The 26,130-nt window shown below is 47.5% G+C and overlaps 1 protein-coding gene across 1 annotated transcript in view; it reads right to left on the bottom strand.

Moving 5' to 3' along the window:
• The window catches only part of PRR12 (proline rich 12), an 886,666-nt gene that overhangs the window by 184,519 nt on the left and 676,017 nt on the right, over positions 1-26,130 (bottom strand). The window lies entirely within an intron of this gene.

The following is a 26,130-nucleotide window of genomic DNA, read 5'->3' as shown; positions in this document are numbered from 1 at the left end:
GTGACTTGTTGATAGCTGCACGTCGATTTGTGCCAGTTGACAACATTTCTTCCAAAAATGCGAGATAAATTGACTACCTCGGTTAGAAACCAATACGGAAGGGAATCTGTGTAATCGAACAATGTTTTCGAGGAACTCCTTGGCCAGAATCGAAGCAGAAGGTAACCCCTTTTAAGGAATAAAGTGGGCCATCTTGGAAAAAAGATCCACAATAACTAGGATGGTGTTAAATCCATTATATGGAGGTAGATCTGTAATAAAGTCTAAAGACAAGGTGTGCCATGGTGTAGGTGGAATATCCAAAGGTTGTAAAAGGCCAGCTGTTTTTTTCTTCTGACTTTTGTTTTGGGCGCAAATGCCACAAGACATCACAAATGACTATGTCTTTTCGCCAGGTGGGCCACCAGAATTGTCTCTTAATTTTAGCTTCAGTTTTTGCGATACCTGGGTGCCCTTCCATCAGGGTGTCATGATAATTGGAGATGACTAGTTCTTGTAGTTCCTTGTGTGGTAGAAATAGTCGCCCTTGATAATAAGGTAGGTCATTGGTGACTGAGTAGTCCGGGCCTTTCTTTACCCAGTCCTGCAGAGCTGTTCGATCGAAGAGTTGTTGGATCTTTACCTGAATATCCTCTAGTGTCTGCAGAGTAGTTATGCCAAGAATTCTTTGTTCTGAAATTATAGGCAGCGGTTCCGGGTTTGCATATGTTTCTCCCATCCCTGTTCGGGATAAGGCATCTGCCTTGCCATTTTTACAGCCTGGTCGATAAGTGATCACGAATCGAACTCGGCAAAGAACAATGCCCATCGAAGTTGGCGCGACGATTGGGCCTTGGCTGTTTTTAAATACTGCAGGTTTCGGTGATCGGTGATAACAGTAATGGTATGCCCGACACCGAGAAGATAATGCCGCCAAGCCTTGAAGGCGGATTTGATGGCTAATAACTCTTTATAGGTAACCGCATAGTTTAATTCAGGTGCCGAGAACTTTCTGGAGCAAAATGCTACTGGGAGAAGTTGACCGGTTTCAGGATCCTTCTGGGACAGGATAGCTCCCATGGCTAAACTGGATGCATCAGTTTCAACTATGTATGGAAGTTCAGGGCGTGGATACTTTAAGACAGGTGCAGACGTGAATTTTGCTTTCAGCTCTTGGAAGGCCTTTTCAGCTTCTTCGGTCCACAAGAAGCGTTTGTTTTTTCGCAAAAGTGCTGTGATAGGGTGTACAACATGTGAGAAATCCAGAATAAATCTGCAGTAGAAATTAGCAAATCCGAGCATGCTTTGTACCCCTTTAACTGAACTGGGTGATGGCCACTTGAGAATTGCGTCTACCTTTGGAGAGTCCATTCGGACTCCTTTTGGAGTCAGGATAAATCCAAGGAATTCGACTTCCGTAGCATGAAAAACGCATTTTTCCAATTTTGCATATAACTTGTGCTGGCGTAGTTTCTCAAGGACTGCACGAACGTGCTTCACATGGTCTGATTCTGAGGAGTGCACTAGAATATCGTCTATGTATACGACAACACAGACGTCAATGAGTTCACGAAGGACATCGTTCATAAAATACTGGAAGGCTGCTGGTGCATTGCACAACCCGAAGGGCATCACCTGGTATTCGAATAACCCGTACTTCGTGCGAAAGGCAGTCTTCCATTCATTGCCTTTCTTTACACGTACCAGATGATATGCCCCTAGGAGATCTAATTTAGTGTAGATGCATGTAGTCTATACACGTTCTGAGGTCACCTTCCTTTTTAGGCACGAAGAACAAAGCTGAAGATGCAGGGGACTTGGACCAATACCTTGCTAATGACTTCATTCGTCCATCCAAGTATTGTCGAAGGTGAAGGTTTTCGGGTTCCGTAAGGGCGTAGATCCTACTACATGGAGGTTGTGCACCGGGTATGAGATCGATTTGACAATCGTATGATCTGTGAGGTGGTAAGGTGTTGGCCTGTTCTTTTTGGAAAACATCCTGGAATTCTTGATATTCCTGAGGTAACTGCACGACTGGAATAGCAACTGTGGCCAGGCCTTGGTTCAAGGGTTTTTCTGGGTAACACGTATGTGCACAATCCGGAAAGGTTATTCTCTTCTCTCGCCAATCAATACAAGGATTATGTGTTTCCAACCAAGGTATCCCCAGTATTATTTGGAACTGCGGGGCTTTGATTAAATCAAACACAGTAGTCTCTCGATGCCCATCTTGACCCAATAATGTCATCTCTGCGGTGGAATGAGTTACAGGCCCAGAGGCAATTTCAGTTCCATCGACTGTGGTGATGACATCCGAAGTGGTCTTTTTGCAGAGAGGTAGACTCATCCTAGTAGCCAATTCGTGGTCCACATAGTTTCCTATGGCCCCGCTATCAATGTATGCCCTTACTGCGTGCATGCTTGATGGCTGCCTTGGATCCACAAGGACCATTGGTATGATGAAGTGCGAGGTCCGAGTATCCTTCTTCAAGCTCGGCAAGCGGACCTCTATGCTTGTCGGGCGTGGTCGTTTCCCGAATCAGGCTCTGTTTGATTTTTATCAGCAACTCAGACTACTTTTTTGGATGGTTTTATAGGGCAGTCCCGTAGAAAATGTCCTGAGGCCCCACAGTACAGACATAATTGCATCTGCCGTCTCCTTTCTCTTTCCTTTTGAGTTAAGGGTCCCTTGTCCCCCCCGATCTGCATCGGTTCTGGTGCATCTGTTCCTTTGAGGGTAACGTTGGGTTTAACCAATATCCGATTCTCGAACTTAGCTCGATCAGCCTTTCTATTCTGAAGTCGGTGGTCTAACTGGACCACTAAGTCTATATATTATGCGCAATCCTGAGGTGGGTTCACAACTTGGGCCAAAACATCTTTGAGTTCACCCCGAAGTCCACGATGAAATAATGTAATTCGTTTTACCTCTGGCCATCCGGTTTCCATCACCAACCTATTGAAGGTTGCGATATAGGTTAGTAGATCTTGGTTACCCTGTCGTAAGGATAAGAGTTCGTTATCCAGGGCCTGTCCCTGTGAATGTCTGGCAAATAGTCTCTCCATGCTCAATTGAAACCCTTGGAAATCCCGAAGAAGAGGGTCATCCTGGTTGACTAGTGGAATTGACCAATCCGCTGCGCTGCCACTAAGGTATGATAGTACAAAGGCTATTTTGGCTTGGTCGTTCGGAAAAGCTCCAGGTCTGCATAAAAAGTGCAATCGGCATTGGTTTATAAACACGGCAAACTTTTTTGGGTCCCCAGCAAAACGTTCAAGTGGAGCTAAAGGAATGCTTCCTGGTAGAACCACTTGCACAGGATTGCTCGATGAAACAGGAGTTGGATTCCCCCCGAGCTCAGGTAATGCGGTTTGCCCAGCTTGGTTTTGCAGCAATTGTCTAGCAAGATCAACAGTGCGCTCCTTTGACACAATCAGTTCTCTCCTGAGGGCATTAGTTTCTTGGCACGCAGAGTGCACTTCTGCCCTAAGTTCCCCTAACAATAGGGCTAGTTGGTCGGTTTTTGAGGTTTCCATGACGCCCAGGTGGGGATTTGTAGATGGTCTTCGCATTCTGTTACGCTCACCTGGTTCCCACAGGGGCGTCGATCGGACCCGGACAGCTGCGGTCTCCGCCAACGTGATGCGTAGTGCCGAGATGACTGTGTGGACTGGCCCGCCTAATCTCGTCTGCTTGATCCGTAGAAGTATTCTCCTGCAAGAGAAGAAAGGGATTTAGCCACCCGTGGATATGAGTGATAGCTCCCTCCCACTGTTCTCGTTCTCCTTTCTTGTCACCTCCGATATCCCCTTTTAGGAACCTCACCTTATGTATTTAAATGAGCTCTCCATCCTGCGTGGATTGCAGGGGCGCGTTGGTGCCAGTTACTTCACTGGTTTGAAGGCGTGGGAGAGTTCTGGAGAGTATTGACTCTGAGGTTTCCTGGCAAAGTTCGGTAAGTATCAAGTTCATAGAGTTCAATATGTCCGATGATTCACTCTTGTCCCCCCTTCCTTCCTTGTCTTGCAACTAAGATCGTGAGAAGATACCCCTCGTGGCAGTTGTGGCGCTCAGATAAGTGTCTGTATTACCCGACGCCATCCAGTAAATGTTGGCAGTGTTTAATGTGTTGTTTTCTCTCCCTTTGCAGGTGCGGAACATGAAGATGTGGAGAGTTCTAGAATAATGCCTCCGGTGGTAATCAGGTAAGTCTATGATGATAAGTGTTTTGTTTGTTGGATTTCTCGGCTCACCTTGTTGTTTTCTTTTGTCCCTCAGGTGTTGGAGTTCGGCGAAGAAATGATGGAGGCAGCGCCGAATCGAAAGATGCTGCGAGGACTGGTGAGTATGGCGCGGCGCTGTAGCTGGAGATGCGACACGTACAGAAATGATGTTCCTTCCAGGTCCGGAGGCAAGATGGATCCGAAATCAGGTGAGGAATTCGAAATAGTTTGTTTTCTAATCTTGTCCTTTTCTTTCCTCTTGGTTTTAGGAGCTCCAGGTTCGAGGCATGGCAGAAGACTGAATGCAGACTGCAGGCACGGTGAGCGTTACGCTGCTGGATGCAGAATAACACGAAGCGTGTGCTGTTGCTCGGATGTGGTTTAAATAGCCTCCAAAGTAGTTCCAGGAAAGAAGTTCCCTAGAACCACGCCCGAGTAAAAAATAGTCCCTGTAGAAAAATAGTCCCATCCAGGCCTCACATTGGCTTCGACAAACTAGCAGCATGGTCTGCATCAGGTAAGTAAAGTCTATGAGCCTGGCGCCAGGACTGATTTCCATGATGAGCCTGGCGCCTAAGGCGCCAGGACTGAACCCCAACAGCCCCCACCCGGGGCTGTTGGGGTTTTAAAAGGTATCTGGATGCCTGCTTCCGGAGCTGATGGGCTTGGTCCTGATGCTCGGGGGTAGGCATCATGACAGATATTGACAGACAATACAGTGGCCATGTACTACCTCAACAAGAGAGGCGGTGTAGGGTTACTACCACTAATGCAGCTCTGGTAATGGGCAATTCAAGAAGGAATCTCCCTGTTGGCCGTTCACCTAGCCGGAGAGGAGAACACAGGGGCGGACGCTACGAGCAGGCAGAGCACAGTCTCCCACAAGTGGGAACTAGCGCAGGAAGTCCTTTAAGAGATCTTCACCATTTGGGGCACCCCTCAAGTGGACCTGTTTGCGACCAGTGTCAACAGGAAGTGTGAACTGTACTGCTCCAAGGAATTTCCCCCAAGAGGAGCTCTAGGAGACGCGTTCGTGGTGGACTGGGAGTTTCCACTCCTGTATGCATTTCCTCCAGACCCCGTCATTCCTCATGTGATCAGGAGGTTGAGAAAGTTAGGGAAACATGATCCTAATTGCCCGGATTGGGCCAGGAGGACGTGGTACCCGGACCTTCTAGACAAGGCCATCTGCCCTCCAATAGGTCTTCCACAAAGAGAGGACCTTCTCTGGCAAGAGGGTCGGGTTCTCCATCTTGACGTCAAGACACTCAGTCTTCACGCATGGTTTCTGAGAGGCTGAAATGCAAGGATTGTGACCTCCCAGATGACTTAATGGAGACTTTGCTTTCGGCCAGAAGGCCAGCACCGAAGTCCTTGTACCACTGCCGTTGGAACAAATTCTTCAGCTGGTGCAAGGACAAGAATGTAGACCCTATACTATGCAAAACACCACAGGTGTTATCTTTTCTACATTACCTAGTCAATCTGGGGCTCTAGGTTGGAACAATGAAAGGCTATTTGGCGGCGCTATCCATCTTTAAGCGCTCGTCTGATGAAACTTCATACTTTAAGATAACACTGGTGATGACATTTCTGAAGGGATACACCAATGTGAGCCCTCAATTTCTTTTTCTGGTTCCTGTTTGGGACCTTAATATTGTGTTAACATTTCTTGTGTTGGCACCATTCGATCCACGACATTCATGCCAATTAAGGTTACCAACGTTCAAGACCATTTTGTTGGTAGCACTTACTTCAGCCCGCAGAGTGAGTGAGTTGCAGGCACTATCATCTAAACCACCCTTTACAATATTCCACAAGGACACGGTCTTCCTGAGGATTAATCCTTCATTTTTGCCTAAGATCATTTCAGATTTTCATGTAGCACAACAGATTGTGTAATCCACTTTCTATCCTTCAACCTCATCCTAGAGGAGAGGTTGCACAGATTAGATCCACGTAGAACTCTAAGTTTCTACATTTCTAAATTGTCCATACTTTGTCTCAATGATCAATTTTTTATAGGTTATACAGGTCACAAACTGGATCAGGCTGTAACAAAGCAGACCTTATCAAGATGGATTATTCTACCAATTTCTGAATGCTACAGGCTGGCGGGCAAAGATCTCCCAGATAGCTTGAGGGCCCATTCCTCCAGGGGCATGGCTATCCCTTCGGCTCTGGAAAGAGGTGCTCCTATTAAAAAACATTTGTGAGGCAGCTACGTGGTCTAAAATACACAATTTCACAAAGCATTACTGCCATGATTCTTCCCTGAGTCAGGATGGAAGCTTTGGAAAAGCTGTCCGGCATTCTGTCCATGGAAACCATTTATTAATTCTTACTCCCTCCACCAAAACAAACATGCAGTTTCTAGGATTCCTGTTTTCCTGCAATGGCCATCTAGGGAGTTGCAACTCTATCCACGAATATGAACATTTGGTGTGGGGGTAGTGGAGACTTGACTATTTTTTATGCAAAAATCATTTATTTGCACAAAAATTGTAAAAAGTCACAGTTATTTGGAACTATCAGCTACATTATTTTCTTTCTTTAAGGGTGCGTTCTTGAGTTACTCTTTTGTGTTTTTCTTCCTATTCTAATTCATTTATCACGTCAAGCACTCTTGTACCAACTTCATGAACTATTGTAAAGCGCTTTTGTTGCCCATTTGCAAATAAAAATTAAGCGTCGGATTTTCCACGTTACATCCTTTCTGCTTTTGTCCATCAGTCCATCTTGCTTACAGCAGCAATTGATTTGTAATGTGCCCTTTATGTGCTCTTATTGAAAGTTAGAGTAGTGTGACAAATCACACGGTTTTGTCACTTCTCCCCAGAGGTGAGCTGCTCCTTGTAAGGCTAGGGAGGTGAACCTGCTAAGCAACATTCCCCCTACGGGTGGTGGTAAGTGGGACCTCACGGGGAGAGACTACCATCCCGGGGATAAGGACTCTGTTCCGTCAAGGAAATCTCCAAGAACCTTTCTTGAATACCACCAATACCATCTACACAAGGGAATGTATGCTATTGTACTATTAGCCCTAACATCCAGATTGAAGAGAAGTATATCACATATACTGATACAAGTTAGATAAGTGAGCGAGTAATTAGGATTGCTCCATGTTTAATACATACTCCGACTGTGACGGAGAAGATTTTGCAAGCAGCAGAGATTGCCCATATAACAGAGAATAAGGACTCAGCAAAGAGAGTGAACACCTGGAAATTTCGACCTGGGGAAAGGTGGAAGCTGCCGAGGACCTTGCGAGCAGCTTTAACCTGGAGGCACGGAAGAAGCAGACTACCCTGCCATGCAGGGGATTGGAATCCCAAGCAAACGAGGAGTGAAGAAATTGTGGCGTGACCTGGAAAAGATGGACTAGTCAGTACAATAACAACGCTGATACTGTTACCGCTGTGGCCTAAGAGAGAAATAGTGCGAGCACTGAAGCCATTCTGACTTAGAGAGTCAACCCGACCCGTGTCAAGTGATGCTAGCCCGTGGATAGAGAGGTGGCAGGAGACCCAGAAAAGAGGGCACGGGAAACAGACACGCTAATCATACTTGTCCCAGTGAAGTTACAAATATTTACTATTGTGAGAACAGCCTACTCATCCCAGTGATCCTATAAATAACCCCCAGAGTGAGAACAAGTTCGGACTCGGTCTACTCGTCCAATGAAAAGAGCAAAATTCACAGGACTGAAGAAACAAGACGTGCAGCCTACTCATTATTGTGAATGGACAAGAGATATTAATAGCAAGAATATCCCTGAGGGAAAGGAAGACCTTGAAGCCTGTGAAACGTAATACAATCCGTTGGAACCAATAGGTAAAAGTGGTTGGGAGTACCACTCCAATCTTACAGAGGAAGCAACAAACTAAGACAAAGCGAAGATAAACCATTTTGCTTACAAAGGAATAAGTAATCAGAGGAACCTACAGAAGCAAGGACAAGAAAAGGAACCATTGAGTCCCACCAAATTATGTCTTAATACGAACTTTTGAAAGGACAGTGCAAGAAGTCATAGCCCAACGGGGAGACAACCCAAACATTAGGAGGAGAGGAATACTGCATTTACTGTTGTGCCCCCATAATAGGCCTTTCTCCCTATATCCAGGCGTCCCAAATGTGGTGTTACTGCACCCACTGCTATACATTTACTGGTGTACCCCAATTTTGTTACTTTTTGGGCACTCCATCTACCCAGGTGTCTCAATCCTAGGTGTTTCTGCCATTGTCCCTCTGCAGACACCCCGAATCTAGGTGTTACTACCCAGGCTGCTCCGCCCCAGTTCAGGTCCGGACAGACCAGTTCTTACCCACTAACTAGGTATCAACACATTTACGATTGCTTGACCACCACCCTAGGCATCCCGAAACCAAGTACTGCTGCTGTGCCCCAGGCTGAGCAACCCTAAACCCTGGTAGCTAAACTACAGTACCCCCTTGACTAATCACCATATCCCCAACCCAGACACCTCATCAACCGCAGGATCGGATAATCCAGCTCTGGCACCTAGCACAATGCCTCATAACCTAGGTTGTCGCAGCACCATCGGTAGTGCCCCTCCCCACGCGAATATCTCCACCAACTCAACAGCTACCTAGCTGCACTACCTGCCTCCTACAACATCAACCAAAGGACTCAAATATAAACAAAATGGGAACAAACCACATCTGAGACAGAAAGGACAAACCTGCAAACAACTGAACCGCAAGGGCATACTGCCTGTGGTTCAACAACCGCAATAACGCAAACCCACTAAACCAATAGATTCCAAAGAACCATAATATGCCATGACACAGAACGGGATGATATGAGAGAAAACTCGAAGAAAACAAATCAAATGGGACTACACCATGGCACCTCGCCAATAAACAGATACAATAATGGAACACACACCAACAAGCACAACAGAAAATCTAACAACCTCGCAGAGAAGGGAAACATCACTATACCTAAAACTGTACCTTGCGATGGACCTCCAAACAGAACAATTCACAACCACCAAAGACGCTAGACACTCGAGCAAGATAACAAGACTGCACTGGAAAAGACCACATACGCACAGAAGGAACAAAGGGGAAAACTACGCCCTCACACCATATATCACCAAAGCACTAGGGCACCTACAGCGACTGCAATGAGATACAGAAGAAGAAACCGAAGAAGTCAGTAACAACCCAATACAAAACCTAGGACATCTACTCAACGAAGACACAGACCCTACTGAGTGCACTCCACATCCTGAGAACAACAGGGAAAAACCAACAACAAGACCACCATATGAAGAAACATGGAACAAAAAGCACAGTTCTGAAAATGCACTGCAATCTAATAAATGCAAGATCAATGTCCGAACATGCTACAAAGATCTACGATCTACTAAACGATGGTGGAATGGACATCCTATTCGTCACCAAAACCTGGTTAGACGGCAACTACAGAGTTACACTACAAAGCTGTCTACACCCAACAACTTCAAATGCACAGAGGTAAACAGAATAGGAAAAAGAGGAGGAGGACTTGCAATAGCCTACAAAGAACACCTACAAATAAAAATTGATGAGCCACTTAACACCAGAAACTGCAAATCCCTCATCCTTCACTTGACTGCCAATGCAAAAACAAACCTCACATCCATACTAGTCTATAGACCACCAACCTACAACACAACCTTTGTAGACACCTTCACAGAAGCCATCAAACATGACCACCTGATCATCCTCAGGGACTTCAACATATGGTTTGAAGAAGAGACCGCAAACTCTCAAAATCACTAATCAAGTAACTAGAGACAATGAAACTAGGCCAGATGGTAAAACGAGCTACACACAGCAGGACACTCTTGACGCAATCTTTACCAACAAAAACCTGATCTCTACTGCGCCACCAATACAAATACTATGGGTAGATCACCTCATCATACCTTTCGTGATCCAACTACCAGTCAAAGCAACCAAACAGCCCCAAAAGCTCCCTGTCGATCTGGAAAAGGAACTGGAATACCATCCAACTTAAAAGAACTGGAAGTTTCATAACCATCAACTGCAAGCCTGGACAGAACTGACTTAGACGAAAGAGAAGACTTAATCCAGAAATTGATCGTCGATAACAGACAGCATCACCCTGGAAAAACCCTTTATCCCTTCACAAAAGAAAGCAGTGGAAAGATGGTTTACACCCCACCTCAATACAATGAAGAAGAAAAAAAAAAGAACAAAACTTGGACTTGAACGGAGGAAAAAAAAAACCAGGCAAAAAGAATAAACTGTCAAAAACAATTCAAAGCATACAGAAAGGAAATTCTCAAAGCCAAAACGAAATACAACAACTGAATCACAACAGCGACCAACACTCAAAAGGAACTATTCAACATCATAAATGAGAAACCCACCGGGATGCAACAACACACCAGTACTCTCACAAAAACTATGCAACGACCTTGCAGACCACTTCAAAAATAACAACAACATACATTGTATCATACAAAGCAGACCAATCGACCAGACAGTGCACCAGGCCCCACAGAACCTGGAACTACAGAAAAACCTGCAAAGCTTCACACAAATATCAGAAGATTCATCAAATTGATGAAACTTAGCAATAAAGCAGGATTACCAATGGACTCCCGCCCACCACATCTACAAATTAATAGTTACACAAGGCACGTCACTGGAATGCCACAGAAAACTCTTCAATCAATCTCTTTCAACGGGAAGAGTACTGCAGTCCTTCAAATCTGCATACATCAAATCACTCCTCGAGGATGCTACAAGCGAGGTGGAAAACCTCTCCAACTACAGACCGATAGCAAACATTCCCTATCCGGCAAAACTGTAGGAAACCTATTTCTACGAACTAACACTGGAACACATTAAGACACTCCAAATTCTAGACCAGGCACAAGCAGACTTCAGACCCTTGAGAGGGATGGAGACAGCACTTCTCTCGATCTGGGATGACCTAAAGGCCAACGCAGACTCCAACATAAACTCTGCACTGATACTACTTGACCTCTCTGCAGCGTTCGACACAGTCAACCACAACATCCTAATCAGAAGACTGGAAGAAACTGGAATCTCCAACACAGCACTGACCTGGATTAAGTAATTCCCATTGGAAAGAACAGAAAAAGTCTGGATAAAACCATTCAAATCAGCGCTGAAAATCACCACCTGTGGAGGGTACAGGACCCCCATTCCCCCCAATACTCCGAAACACCGGGGCAGGCCCAGAGCATGTGAAGGTAGCCAGCGGTGTCCAGGTGGCATCTGGGGAAGTGGGGGGTGGTGGTCTTGGGACATGAGGTGGAGTCTAGCCGGGGTGTAGTGGAATCTATGTAGTACCTTGAACTGGATAAGGCGGAACCTAGTGTTGAGGGACACCCAGTGGGACTGCATACACAGTTTCTCAGCATTCGTCAGTAAAGTCATTACCTAGATCTCTGCCCCATGCCACCTGTAACTTAGTCAAAGGTTTGCAGGCTCACTCCTGAAGCAGAGTGTACATTCTGGAGATTATCCCCCTAGTATTCGTGCCCTCCATAATTAATGACAAGAGTGGTTTGTCGGGGGCAACGTGGGAAAATCCTGCCATGTCTTCCTAAACGCCCGGCGTAGTCCTGCATACTGCAGCCAAAAGGAGGTCTGTCTTAGAGGATGCCAAGGTAAATCGGGCCTAGCAATAAAGGAGCTCATAACAAATACATCCCCCCCAGGTCCAGAACCCGTTAGCCGCCCACATGACTACAGCAGTTTTTCTTATCTTAGGATTCTTAGGCGTATCTTCCAAAGTAGCAAATCTCTGTGAAATGTGTAAGGGTTGTCAACCAGTTTCCATATTTTATCCCCATGCCTGAGCCGTGGCGGCTACTAGGCTGGCCACTCCCGGGTCCCTCCATAGTGGGGGCAGAAGTAGAGACTGTATGTTGCGGGGCCGTGACGCAAACCGCTCGATATTCACCTGAGAGAGCTGGGGATCCTCAGTGAACCAGTAGGCTGTGAATTGGGCCTGGACCGCTAGCCAGTAGTTCTCAAAGTCCGGAGCAGCAAATCAACCGTGACTGTATGGTCTAGCGAGCGTGGCCATTTTAGTCTTACCGCCTCTTAGTACCAGAGAAAGCTATTAATAGCAAATCTCAGTGTTTCAAAGTATAATACCCCAGGCCATATCGGGACGTTCAGAAAGCGGTACAGTAATTGTGGCAGTAAGATCATCTTAAGGAGCGATATCCGGGCTGCGAGAGTTATGGGTAATTTCGTCCAAGAACGCAGCTTAGGCAACAGTTGCTGTAGTTAGGATCCGAAGGCCCGCTGTCTTGTGACCGCAACTTCAAGGTACTTAATCTCAGTAGGGGACCAAGCAAATCCCATAAGATCACTTGGGGCGGTTGCAGAGTCTGTCAGGGGGAAGAGCTCGGACTTAGTGAAGTTTATGCAAAGTCTGGATAGGTGCCCGAAGTGAAGAATATCATTCACGATGGAAGTGAGATTGTGCTCTGGATCGCTAACGTATAGTAATGCATCGTCCGTATATTTAGATATGATCTCGGGGTAGCCCAAGAGTCTGATACCCCTATGGACATGCCTCTGGTGCATCAGGTCAGCCACTAGCTCGACAACTATAGCAAACAAAGTGGGGAGAAGGTGCAGCCCCGTTTGGTGCCCATGCAAATGTCAAACGGGGATGAGAGCAGTCCGTTAGTGTAGACCTTAGCTGCTGGCCACGTATAGAGTAATCATATCCACGAGATGAATCAGGGACTGAAATTGCACTTTCCAAGTACCACCCAAAGGAAGCGCCAGGACACAGAATCAGAACCTTCTGGACATCCACGGCCGCGAAGACGGCATCAGCCCCGTGGGTCCACCCAGGCAATTATACTGAACAGGCACCTCAAGTTGAGAGCCATGGAGCAGCCTGGCACAAATCCAGATTGATCCGGGTGTATTAGGTACGGCATACAGGGGGGCAAGTCGAAGGGCCAAAACCTTAGCGAAGATTTTAATGTCGCTATTATTGAGTGAGAGGTGCGGTATGAGCCACACTGTCGCAGGCTTCCCAGGCTTTGGGAGAACAGTAATCACTGCCTTCCTGAGTGTGGGTGGCAATATCCCCCTCTCACAGGATTCATCCCAAAGGGCGGATAAGTGCAGGGCAAGGCAGAGTCTGTTGCTTTTATAGAAGTCCATGGTGAGTGTCTGTACAAGAAGCCTTGTCGGCAGGTAGGGTGACTATCGCTCTAGATATCTCATCAGCACTCATCAGGCAGTCAAGAGCGCCCCTAGTCTCAGAGTATTGAGAGCGGAAGTTCACCCAAGAATGACTATGTTTGGGACAGACGCTGCATTGCTGTTGGCATAGAGTGTCTCGTAAAAGGAACGAAACATGTCGTTGATGTCAGACAGAGTGGACCAAAAGACCTGTAGCATCCTCAATCGTCGGACTATGGCAGTCTCCACCCTCCAGTCGCACCACCCTGGCCAGCAGTCTGCCCGTTGGTTCCACCTCACCATAATGCCGAGCCACCAGAGGACGGTTTAAGAACTTCCTTTCCCTCTCAGCTAGGTCCCCAAGTTTGTCAAGGGCAATTTTTATTTCACCTAGTGTATTAGGCATCAGGTTCACCACGTATTGTGCTTGAAGTAGCTTAAGGAAGGGTTTGACGAATAGCCCTGACGATCCCGGATTCTTTGGCGAGGGCCATACCACGGATGTAAGCTTTAAAAGCCTCCCAAAGAGTAGAGAGGGAGTCAACCATACCAGTTTTTGTTTTGAAATAATCGTCTACACGCTGCCTTAGCGCGGATTCAAATGTTGGGTTTAGCAGGGCTTGAATCTCCAGGGATACCCAGATATGTGCCTAGCCTCCCAGGTAAGAGTCAGGGTGATCGGGGAGTGGTCTGAGTAAGTCCTAGGAAGTATGCCTGCTTCAACTACCAAGTTTATTAGTGTCCCAGATACCAGCCAATGGTTTATCCTGGAGTGCAAGTTGTGCCCTGTTGAATTAAAGGAATACCAGCGGGACAGTGGATGCAACAGTCTCCAGGTATCCTCCATCCTCAGCTTAGTTTGTCCCTCAAGTATAGTCTGGGCGTCCCTAGACAGTTGTTGGGCCCTGCTGCTGGTCCTGTCTATGCTAAGGTCAACGATGGTGTTAAAGTCACTGCCCCACAGGATGGGAACCAGAGGATAGGTCTCCAGTACGTCTATTAACTGGGTGTAGAAGTCTGGGTCATCGACGTTAGGTTTGTAAATGTTCAAGATTAGCACCTCTAAGAAATTTAGTGTACTGTAAACCAAAACATATCACCCTAGTGGGTCTACATAGGAAGTCTTGTATATATATTGCACCGACTTGTGAATTTGTAGCGATGTGTGCCCCATCTCCTCACAAACTTGTCGCAGCCTGCTGCAAGTGCATGTGTTTCTTGCAAAAAAATAATGCTGGCCTTGTGTTGTTCAGCGTAAAGCTGGAGCTTCTGCATCTTTATACAATTCCCTAGTCCCTCAACATTCCAGCTCATGCATTTCAAAGTGTCAAATGCCCTTGGGCTATTGTGCACAGTAGGTTGTGAGCCCTATACTGGCCAGTAGTAAGCACCGAATAAAAACAGATACCAAGGGTGGAGTAAAACACAAGACCATGCTGTGAACGCCAAGCATTTTTTGTTTAACTTCCCAAACCCCGCCACCCCCCACCCTCACCCCCCTCCCAATGAGAGGAGTGAACATCCCATACCAGCCCACCAACAACCTTTGCAACTTTGCATAGGGGGACTGTATGCAGCGTGCAGCCCGGCCCTTCACACAGCAGCATAGCGTATTTCAAGTATGAAATGCACAATACAACGTGGGTGGTTAGTGTGCAGGACGATATCTGGTATACATTAAATAGTAACCAAAATACCCTAGAGTATGTAGCAAGTCAAACCTCAGTGTCACAACCAAAACATAACATGTGAAAGTAAAAAACGTGAATTGGGAGCAGCATGTGATTCAATCCAGGAAGTGCTGATCGAGAATCTTCAGAGCCTCCTCCAGGATCGTACAGAAGAGGCTTTCCCAGAGTACTCAACCCTGAGCTTAGCCAGAAACAGCATTGCATAATTTATCCAAAGGTCACAGAGCCTCTTTCACTGCCAGAAAGGACCTCTGCTCCTGCTGCACTGTGATAGAAAAATCACAATACAGGTGAATTCTATTAGAGTCCAGCGTCAGTTCACCCTTATCTCTGGCCGCCCACAACAGTGCTTCCCTGTCGGCGAGGGGGGGCTCCTGGTTTAGGTTTAGTAGTACGTGATCGATGGGCGCATTCTATAGCGAATTGGGGGGACAACTTGGGTCCATCCTGAAGGGAGAGAAGGGTGTGTTCTACAAAGTCCTCCATGGGGCCGTCAATGTTGTCCTCAGGAACCCCGATAATACGGAGGTTGATATGCCAGGATTGGGATTCCACGTTGTCTTCCTTTTAAATGACGGCCTGAACCGGTCTGGTAAGCGAGTTTACGTCAGCTCAGAGTGTAGCAAGGTCATCTTCTGCCAGCCCAGTTCTGGTCTCTGCCTGAGAGACAAGGGAGTCCGACTTGTCCATTCAGACCTTTATTACACTGATTGCGCCGCTCATGTCATCGAGATTGGTATTAAAGGTGGTGAACCCTTCACGCATGTAGTCCATCAAACGCTGTAATTCTGTGGGTTGCACAGCAGCAGCTGCGGAGGGGCCAAAGCCAAGTTCAGCTGCCTCACCCAATTCCTTGGAGGTCATTTTGGCGAACATTTTGATGGAGTTTTGCTTCTTGCCCCCACCTTTGGCCATAGTTGTGTCGGAACGATGGATAAATGGGCAGGTCAGCACATCCTTGGGTGGTGCAACGGCAATAAGTGCTGCAGCTGAGGTAAGGGCAGCGACTAGTACCGCACCGCGCAGTGCCAGGTAGAGGAAGATGTCCTGTAGTACTGTTACCCACCTATAGCTCACATATATATCACGCAGCAGTGGGCCAATGTTGTTGCAGCTTCTGAAGTTCCAGGAGTGAAGATGGCTAGCACTGGGTAAAGAACTGTGAAGGTTACAAGGTGAGGAGGGAGGGCAGCAGTATCAGAGGGTGTCATACCCAGGCCGCTCCACCACCCAGGGCGCTTTGATGATGTGTCTCAGGAGTGTCGTCCCGCCAAGGTTCATGCAAGTCTACCACCACTGAGGGAAGCGCAACCATGATGCACGAGGGTCTTCGCTGCAGCAGCGACCCAGGTTGGGCGAGTCAAGGTATCCACAGTGGCTGCCCTGCCGGCGGAACTATTCAGCCCAGGGATGGCAGGTGGGAGCTGCCAGTGCAGAGTACGTAAAGTCCTGCCAGCAAGAGTACATTGTGGCAGCAATGTGCAGGTACACAGGGTCAACCAGTAGTGCGGAGTAGTCAGCAGGTGGGAGCCACTGTTATATAGGTTGGTGTATCTGGGGTCTCCCTCAGTTTGTTTGTTTTATTGGTTTTTTGTTTTATTCGTATTTATATAGCGCACAACAGCCCAAGAACATCGTGGCACTTGTTAAAGTACACAGCTTAGTTACTTAGTTACATGGTCATTAGCAATATATATACAGGTTGCAATATAGTTACATAGTCATTAGCAGTATATATACACAGGTTACAATATAGTTATATTACATTTGTGTTATATCACAATATACATGGCAGAAGTGGAGGAGGCAGTCCTCCACTTGCTAGTTGAGGAGAGTGGCTTTGAGGTTGTTGCGGAAGACAGAGATGGAAGTTTCAGCTCTAAGGGTGGCAGGGAGTGAGTTCCAGAGTTTCGGTGCAATAAAGGAGTAGCCTAGACCTCCGGCTGTGGCTCTCTTTATGCGTGGTATGTGTAGCTGGTTGGTGTACTGAGTTCTGGTGGGGCGAGTGGATGTGGTCCTTGATATTGCTTCAGATAGGTATGCTGGAGCGGTTTTGTTGATGCATCTGTGAGTGATGGTGAGGATTTTCAGAGTAATACGGTCTTTGACCTGGAGCCACCGGGCTTCACGTCTGGCATGGGACATATGGTCTCTTCTAGGCATGCTCATGGCGGCTCTGAGGGCATTGTTTTGTGTGGTTTGCAGTCTGTGAATGTTTTTGGCGGAGGTGCCAGCTAGGAGGGCATTGCAATTATTGAGTTTGGCTCCTTTAGATGCCCTAGCTATGGCCAAGTGGTTGGGGGTGGATAAGTAGGGTTTAATGGCATTGATGAGTTTGGTGCTGAACGCTGATGCAGAGGCTATGGCACTGACTTGTTTTTTCATCGATAGATCTGCATCAATGTGAACACCTAGAGTCTTGACAGAGGATGATACAGAGATGGTTGAGTTGTCTATGTTGAAGTTGTTGTATTGGGGGCTTAGTTTCGATAATGTGTTTGTCTGGCCCAGGATGAAAATTTCAGTCTTCTCCCCGTTAAGACAGAGGCCATTGATTGCCATCCAAGCTTGGATAGTGGCATAGATGTTGTGAAGGGCCGTGGCGTCTTGGTGATAGAGTCCAGATAGGGGTAAAAGTACTTGAGTGTCGTCTGCATAGTTTGTATATGCAACACCCATGGAGTCAAGTAGGTTGAAGAGGGGTTTTGTGAAGAGGTTATAGAGGGTGGGGGCTGTACAAGATCCTTGGGGGACACCGCAGTTTATAGTGGTAGGATCTGCGTTAGCTGTGTCGGAGTAGACCATCATGGCTCTTCCTTCAAGGAAGGAAGTGATCCAGGTTGCTGCTTGATTAGAGAAATGGGCTGCATCGGTGAGGTGGGTGGTGAGTGTTTGGTGATCTACCAGGTCAAAAGCAGCTGATAGATCGAGAAGAAGGAGCAAGGCAGGTTTACCTTTGTCCATGATCTGTGAGATTTGATTTTTTAGGTCTAATAAGGCAGATTCTGTTCCATGCCCGACACGGAAGCCAGATTGTCTTTTAGCTTCTATGTATGATTGGATCTGGATGTGAACTGCTTTGTCCAGGATTTTTAGGAGGAACGGGACTGTCGTTATCGTCTGTAGTTGTTGGGTTGCGCTGGGTCAAGTGTGGCCTTTTTTAGAAGTGGCCGCACCCAGGCTTCCTTGAGATTGTTTGGGACAGTTCCTGTTTGGAAAGATGCGTTAATGAAGACAGTAATCAGGGGTGCTAGGTCATTGGCGCATTCCTTGATGATTTTGGGAGGGCAAATGTCTGCTTTGCAGAGGGATGGTTTGAGGTTTTTGATGAGATTAAGGACCTCAGGTTCAGTGACGTCTCGGGAAGGAGAATTGAGCGTAATTGAGATTACTACGCTTGTCTTGTGTAGGGCGGTTGGTTTTTTGGTTTGGGAGGGCTTTGCAGTGGTTTTGGATTTTGTTCTGGAGGAGTTTTATTTTGTTGAGCATGGCGGACTGAATGCTGGCACACCAGGCTTTGTCTTTAGTTATCTCGTCAGCGGTAGCCGGAGGAGTGACTAATTCATTAAAGATTGCGAATAGTTCTTTAGCTTGGCAGTTGGCCTTTGAGATCCTATCATTGAAGGAGATGGATTTTGCTGCTAAAATGTTTTTTTTATATTGGAGGGCTATTTGTTTGAAGAGGTTCTTCTTTAGATAACTCGGATCTGTTTGCCAGTTTTTAAGCGACTGACGCTTTTGAGCTCAGAGAGTTTGGAGTTCTTCAGAGAACCAAGAGTTGCAGTGAAATATTTTTTTTTTTCCTTCTTGCTTTAAAGTGGGGCTATAGAGTTTATGGCATTGGTGAGAGTATCATTGAAGATAGCTGATAGTATATTTGGGTCCTGGAAGAAAGGTGGGGCTAGGTAGGGGCTTTTAAGGTGGGGTGCCAGGATTTATCCCACCTTAACTGCAGTATTGGCACCAGTTGTATAGACCCCAACACAGGGACCCCTTGCAGCAGTAGTGCGTAGGGATCTCCGTCGCAGGAGACACACGCTGGCTGCAAATGCTGTGTCTTCCCCGGCAGCCAAGTCAACACAGGGCCAGCAATAAAACACAGTGGGCGAGGCCGCCGTGTTTGAGGCAGCAGGAGATGGACCCGCTCCTGCCCCTGTGCTGCACAGCCCCACATGCAGAGATGAGCGGAAGAGGAGACCGGCGCAGCATCAGCGGGACCAGGGAATCAGGGAAAAGGGTGCAGACTCACTGCGTCCCCTGCATGCACCGTGGCAATCCATGCGGGACAGATTGGATCCCCAACCACAACAGGGGCTCCATGTGGCAGGCTCCAGTGATCACGAGATGGAGGTGAGAGCGGGTGGAGTCCCGCCACCTGCCGTAGTAAGCCGCCGCAGCCGTGGCACCCGGGGAGGAATGGCAGGAGGATCTGGCCTCAGTTGGGTGTATGTCAGGTGAGGAGCAGGCCTTCAGCGGTGCCTAGGGACGGAGAGCGCCCAAAGTCAGCCCAATGGATGGTATTGCCCCCCCTCGATTGCCGTTTCTGCAATCTTATCCTGATTCGTGCAAGTGTACAAATTGTGCTGCATAGAGGTCCCATGCTGAGAAGCCCCAGTTTCAGGCAGCCATCTTGTATGTGCACAACAGCACCCCCTATGAAAGACCTCTAGAAGTGGATGAACACAAACAGCCTCAAACTCAACCTCGGCAAGACCGAAATCATGATCATATCCAAAAACCAATACATCCCATGGCCAGCAGAACTGGGAACAGCACCTGCACCATCAAAAATAGTCAAAAACCTTGGAATCTTAATGGAGAACGAGCTAACACTTGAACCACAAGTAAACGCAATAATCAAGAAATGCTTCTTCCATCTACACACCATCAGAAAGATCCTACCATTTCTCTCCTTTACACACAAAACACTAGCCATCATGTCCCTCATCATTTTCAGGATAGACTACACCAACAACTTCTACCTCGGAATGCCAGACTATCTACTGAAGAAACTACAATGTATACAGAACAGAGCGGCCAGAGAACACATCATTCCCATGCTAAAGATGCTACACTGGCTGCCAGTCAAAAAAAGAATCACATTCAAAATAATGTGCATAACACAGAGCAATACACGCCAAGGAGCAGAATTCCTACAAAAGAAAATCACCATTTACCAGCCGGTCAGAACACTCAGATCCAGCAACAACATATGCCTGGAACCAAAACAGTCGACAAGGAAAAACCTTGGTGGATCAGCAATCTCCTGCCTAGAGGCAAAAACTTGGAACTCCCTCCCGAGAGAATTTCGAAACACAAAGGACCATCTAAAATTCAGAAAACTCATAAAAACCTGGCTGTTCAACTCAGAACCTGACAAAAGCGTATGAACAACACCCACTCCCCTCAGAATGAACACACACCTCACAAGACAGAAGATAAAAGCGTACCACAAAAAGTGCAGGGAGCGGGAGACAACGGAGTGGGAGGGAGATCCAGGTCCCCATTGAGGGCCCAAACAGAAGGGAGAACCCGAGGCTGAGGGTCACAGGGACCAGGTAGATCGAGAACACAGAGAAAAGTTCCCACCAACACCCCTAAGAAGGTTTAGAGGAAAGAGGTAGCAAGTGCGCACCAGCATATGCCAAAGGGCAAAAATATACCACCCAGAACACTGGATGGCGGGGGATAGAGGGGGAGAATGCACTGCCTCCAGATAGCTCTGCAGACAACCCTCAAACTCACACAGAATAAAGGAGGAAGATCCTGCCATTCCCCTAGAGCAACACAATTCGACACTAGCAGGGATGCGTATCACAGGCGGCCAGAGTGTAGGAGGTACAATGGAGGGCCACTACTAACCAAACCCCACTAACAATTTCATCCCTCTGCTCACACCTCTCAAACTCTAAAACACAACCATGCCTATACTGCACAACAAACCGCACACTTCACAACAACAAAATAAACCATACATAGCCTCGTACAACAGCACACAACAGCTAGCGACCGAAAACAAAAAACACACCCACGCTCAGCGAACAGTGTAAACCGAACTGAAGCTGCCAACAACACATCACAGCTCTCCTGAGCCTTTTCCCGCCAAGTCCTACTAACTTACCCTACCCTCTTACATTTCAGATCTACCAGGGGACCACTCCAGTGGTGATAGTGCGCAGTATAAATATCCTTTTTCATAACATTAAAAAAGGAGAGGATGCTGAGAGTGGTGAAAGGCCCCAGAGAAAAACCAAGGGACCTGGTCAAAGAAATAGCCAGAAGCCATTTGAAAATCATTCACGAAGTCTGAAAAGCCTGCACACCAGAGGTAAGTAATTCTCCTGGATATCCTTTTATCGTTTTCTCTTAGTGATAGGGCCAGAATAGATCAGCTTTGAGACGGAGCACAGGAAATATTCTTCTTGGACTTCACTACTGACGACGAACACAATAGTTCGTTTATCAGGCAGGGAAACCCGTAAAGTAGGGTTTTCTCATTTTTGAATAAATCATCTTTTGGAACTGCCCAAAACTAATCATCTTCCTTCCTCTGACCTACCACAGTAGGCAAGGACCATCATCAGTTCATGATATTGGGTATGTTTTGAATATGAGGAAACACTTTCACTCGAATAGCAGTAGAGCTTAGATTCCATCAACGCATAACATAGTAGAAGACATCAGTGATGCAATTGTACATTTGTTACACCTTTGCCATTTATCACCTTGACTACCCATGCCTTTCAAGTTGCGTTCGCTCTATGTCCATGTGCAAAGGATATGTGCTGATGCATCCATAATGCAGCACTGCACGTAATCTCCTGGGGGAGCCATCTTACTTCTGTTCCATCCTGGAGTGGCCCCAGAAGTGACCATGTGCCCAGCTGCTTCCGGCTACATGTGCGAGCATCATAACATCCCTGCAATCCCAACGCCGAACATGAAGGCTCATGCTACGTTATGCCACCTCTGCTGTGTCAAAGGAAGTGAGCTTTCTTCCACCACGGGCAACAAAGAGCCTGGCGGCAAGAAGACTGACTAATGTGATGATTTGCAAGGTGTTGTCACTTCTCCCCAAGGGTAAACCCTTTCCATGAGGCTAGAGAGGTGTGGCCGCTACCAAATAGTTCCCCCTAGGTATGGTTTAATGCAGGAGGACCTCATGGGGAGGGACTCCCTTTCTGGGGACAAGATCAATCACCTCACTTAAGGTACAACCCGTTAAGCAATGTCAATCCCCAACATTCCCTAGCCCCCTCCTTCAATCCAAGCCATTTCATTGAGAGTAAACCCATGTATTTTTGTAGTAAATGGGATATCATACTGAGATGGGGAAGAACACAAGAAAAATAACCAACTCTTAAGTAAAGAGACGTTGACTCCAGGTGTTGGAGGATGCGTAGGGGCGGCGTTTCGGGGAGAAAAATCAAAGAAGATAGACTAGGATGTGTCCGATCGCAGGTAAGCCAGGAGCCCGCTGGATCCTGAGGGTTTCGAAGTCCGAGTGAGGTCTGGAAGAAACGCTGTGCAGGATGGCAGCGGCAGGCTCCGAGAGTCCACCGTGGGTCTGACTGGAGCAGACCCAACTGCTAGGCCGAACGGTAGAAGTGGTGGCATGATCGCAACAAGGGGGACCATCGGGTCCAAGATCGAAGCAAAAACCGCAAGGAGCAGATTACCACAAAGGTGCACCGGGACCGGGAAGAGCAGAGGAAACCACCGACAAGGAACCTCATCCCAGGAATGACCGACAACGTACCGCATCCCACGAGAAGGTAAAGGGAGGCATGCAAGGCCCCAGTAGGACTACGGGGGCACCAGAACAGGGGACAGAACGTAATGTTCCCCACACCAGTGGCAGCTATAGGGCCATTGGGGAACAGAACTGTATAGAGTGCATCAGGGCGATCTCCCTCGTTCCAGTAGAAACAAAAAAACTACTGGACTACATAAAACCACCGACCACCAGATACAGGTCAGGGACCCCAACAATTGCAAACCAAGCATCTGAGAGCTTCCTTGTCGCAGTGGCAACAATAAGCCCACTGGCCAGCAAAGAAGGGTCAGGGACCCTAACAATTGCGACCAAGCATTCGAGGAGAACTTCCTTGTTGGAGTGGCAACAATAAGCCCAATGAACAGCAGAGAAGGGTCTGGAACCCCTACAAAAGGGAACTGAGCATCGAAGGAGAACATCCTAATTGCATCCGAGGAGAACTACCTCATCACAGAGGCAGCAATAAGCCTGCTGACCACCATAGAAGGGTCTGGGACCAAAACATAAGTGAGCTGGGTATTCGAGGAGGACTTCCTCAATGGAGCATCAAAGATAAGTCCCTTCACACCAAAGAAGTGGTTGGAACTTTGCTAATACCGAGAGAGTCTGGCAAGATATACATCAAGTGGAAAGACACAAAAAATAACTTTTCAAACACCAGGGGAAGGGAGTGATTCCTCCTGGCCTTATTGTGAACTGTACAGACTAATACCAGGAGAAGGGGAGTCATTCTCCTGGTCCAGAACGTGGATCTGTGCACAGATTGTGTGGAACCCGCAAGCCAGGGGAAGGGAGTCATTCCCTCTGGCACCCTTTGCGCAAGATAAATTTATTTTGAACACTACCCGAATATCAGGCGAAGGGAGTCATTCTGCTGCAGAAGAAACTTTCTGTATGGAGTATTCTTTAGTTGTGGTATATGGGATATGAGTAGTTTGTGTTGGATCCTTTAGTATTAGATTGAGGCAGGGAAATACCTTTTAAAAAATCAGAACAGTGAAGGTATTTTTCTCCATACTAAAGGTCTATAACCACCACCATACCACCTTTGCATCAATTTCACTCTTAAACATCCTTACACTAATCAGGAGAATATGACTAATTAGCTTTCCGCTTTTGGAGCACAATTGAAATGCATTATTCTCGTCAGCTGCCCCTGAAAGTTAAACAACTGCGTTCCAGGGCATGCAGAGTGAGGTATTGGCTAATCTTTCCCATATCTGCATCCATGCTATTTTCCGGACCTGCCCCAACTCCTTCAATCTCTTTATGGAAAGGCAATTTAGTGCTGGCATTGTCTGTGTTATGGCCTTTATAGATCCACTAAACTAGATGGGCCAAACACCCTTCGCTAACCATCTTCTCAAAATGAGCTTGTTGCTGTGACCATATTGATATATTGATTTAATATCATGATGTGATATGATATATAACATTTATAACGCGCCTATACATGGTTTTCAAGGTGCGACGAGGCAAGGCAGGGGGAACAAGGGAGGACAGACAGCGATCTTACTAGGCCAGGTGTCATTCAAATCGCGCAAGTGCATGGGAAGGAGGGAGAGGGAAAGTGCGTGGGGGAGGGGAAAGGGGAAAGTGCAGTACAGGGGATAGTAGAATAAATAAGATGATAAAACAGCCAGATGGTGGCAAGTGCGAGGTAAGTGCAGACATAAGTGCTGGTAGGGGGACTGTAGGGATACAGAAAACAGTCCCAGGGTGGCACTGCAGGTGTGCAACTGGCGGGTCCTGTGCCACAGATCAGAAAGGGTGGCCAGGTAACCAGTGAAGTTTCAGCCAGGAATTCAGCAGGGGAGAGAGGGAGAGAAAGCGGAGGCAAAGAGGAAGGTTTGAGGTGCTTCCCAAACCGGAGATGGTTCTCCTCAGGTTTCAGGGAGGCAAGAAGGCTGTTCCAGAGGGAGGCCTCTGCTGAAGAGAGAGATCTACCACCAACTCGTTGCTTGGAGAAGCGACTGACCCTGAGGGAGTTGGAGGTGGATGAGCGAAGAGCTCGAGAAGGAAGATATTTGGGAAGAGAGAGTTGAAGGCCCCAGGCCCCAGAAGGCCTTGTGGACAACGCAGAGGGTTTTGAACTTGATCCTCGCAGCCACTGGGAGCCAGTGCAGAGATTTCAGTCCTGGGGAGATACGATCTCTGGGCTTGAGGCCAAGGATAAGTCTTGCAGTCCTGTCTGGATAAGTTGCAGAGGACGGAGAGTAGAGGCAGGCAGATTTAGATAGAGGCTGTTACAAGAGTCCAGCCTAGAGAGAACCAGGGCTCTGGAGATGGTGAGCTTCTGGGGGAAGGAGAGGAAAGGAAGAATACCTCTGAGGAGGTGCAACTGGTAGTGTGGCTTCTTAGAGATGTCAGAAATGTGAGGAGAGAAGGAGAGTGTAGAATCGAAGAGGACCCTGAGGTTTTTAGCCTTGCAGGTGGGAACAGGAAGAGGGCCAAGAGAGGCCGGCCAGAGAGCTGCAGGGAAGGAGGGAGTGGGTGTGCCAATTAGTAGAATCTCAGTCTGACTGGCATTAAGGCAGAGGTCATTGGCGGCACACCATTCCTGGATAGCAGATAGACAGTCAGAGATGAGGGAAGCAGAGGAGGAGGCGGGGGGAAGCCTGAAAATGAGCTGGGTATCATCCTCATAGCACTGGAAATTTGGGCAGAGAGCGGCGATGTGGTGGGCAAGGAGTGCAGGTATTAGTTGAACAGCCAGGGAGAGAGCTTAGATCCCTCGGGGACACCACAGGTAGAGAAAAAGGTATCGGAGAGGAAAGAAGTCAGCCATGCCAGAGTCTGACCAGTGATTCCCAGGTTATCACAGAGACGGTTGAGCAGGATGGCATGGTTGACAGTGTCAAAGGCAGAAGAGAGATCAAGCAGGATGAGGACACAAAGGGTGTTCGAGTCAAGATTGTAGAGCAGGTCTTCACAGATGTTCAGGAGAGCAGTTTCTGTGCTTCTGGCAGCTCTGACGCCAGACTGAGGGTCTTGAAGACAACCAACAGCTTTAGTGTGGAGATTAAGCTGGGAGATGGCCAGTTTCTCCAGGAGCTTGCCCAGGAAGGGAGTAATGGAGATTGGGCGATAGCTAGCCGGGCAGGAGGGGTCGGCAGAGGGTTTCTAAAGAAGAGGGTGCACAAGGGAGTGTTTCAGGGGGATGGGAAGACTCCGGAGGTGAAGGAGTGATTTCAGAAATCAGCCAGGGCAGGAACCAGGGAGCCGATGTGGTCC

Source organism: Ambystoma mexicanum, chromosome 1p, assembly GCF_040938575.1.
Source record: "Ambystoma mexicanum isolate Mex_15411 chromosome 1p, UKY_AmexF1_1, whole genome shotgun sequence".
NCBI lineage: Eukaryota > Metazoa > Chordata > Amphibia > Caudata > Ambystomatidae > Ambystoma > Ambystoma mexicanum.
This window is presented reverse-complemented; position numbering and strand designations above follow the sequence as displayed.